The sequence below is a fragment of the Rattus rattus genome, chromosome 15 (genome assembly GCF_011064425.1).
Source record: "Rattus rattus isolate New Zealand chromosome 15, Rrattus_CSIRO_v1, whole genome shotgun sequence".
Taxonomy (NCBI): Eukaryota; Metazoa; Chordata; class Mammalia; order Rodentia; family Muridae; genus Rattus; species Rattus rattus.
In genome coordinates this window covers 53,528,318-53,529,183 of record NC_046168.1, presented here as the reverse complement: position 1 = coordinate 53,529,183, position 866 = coordinate 53,528,318, and the positions used below count along the sequence as shown (strand labels likewise).

At 36.7% G+C, this 866-nt stretch overlaps 1 pseudogene; it reads left to right on the top strand.

Annotated features, from left to right (window-relative positions):
- Positions 1-514: 514 nt before the first annotated feature.
- On the top strand, positions 515-663 carry LOC116885103 (annotated as a pseudogene).
- Positions 664-866: the final 203 nt, after the last annotated feature.

Here is an 866-nt window from a genome sequence, read left to right as displayed (position 1 = left end):
CCTTGGTCAGCTGTTTGTTGATTTTAAAATTTTAGTTGAACAGACTACCTCTATTTTGCACAAAATGGCTCATACCTAGTACTCATAAAAGACAGGTAAGAATCGAACGAAGGTGAAATGACAGTTTAACCAACATTTATGCATATTATTCATGTTTTTCACTTGACTATATATAGTTCTACTTATTTTTTATAAGAAACTGAAGTGGACAAAAGCATGGGCAGTAATTTCAGAGGCAGGGTTTGAACCTCTGAATCTCAAGATTATGCCTTCCATTTAGGACTGTCAAACCATCTCCTTGTCTCACACAAGTCTCTCACCCTCTGTGATCAAAAGCAATGATGATGGCAGATACTGTTTTCTTCAGCTTTCTAATGGCTCCAAAGATACTGTCATGATTATTAAGATAAGATATCCACAAATATTGTCTCTAATGTAATGAGAAAAACACTACACAAACATTATAGGATAAAGAAACATATTTTTTAAATGCAAGTCCTTAAAGGAATGTTTTACTGTTACCTGGCAGGGAGATACCATGACCTTGAAGACAGTTCTCCCATGGTAAGGCACGTCCTCTGCACTCCTTATGAATTCACTTCCCCAAATGAAGGAAATTCAACTGAATAATTTGTGCTGGGGGCTGCATTTGTGCTCCTCTTCTGCAAAAAGAAAAAATTGTTTGTACACCCCAAAATTAAATTTTTTAAAAAAGAAAATGATGAAATGTCAGTGGAAGTTGTGGTAGGATCTTCATGGAAATGACTCCATCTGTAATTAATGGGTAGCTCGGAAATCAGAATCCAAGGCCATTGATTGTTCAGTCAGCTCTCCATGATACTGGCATTGTCCACTCACCTGCACAT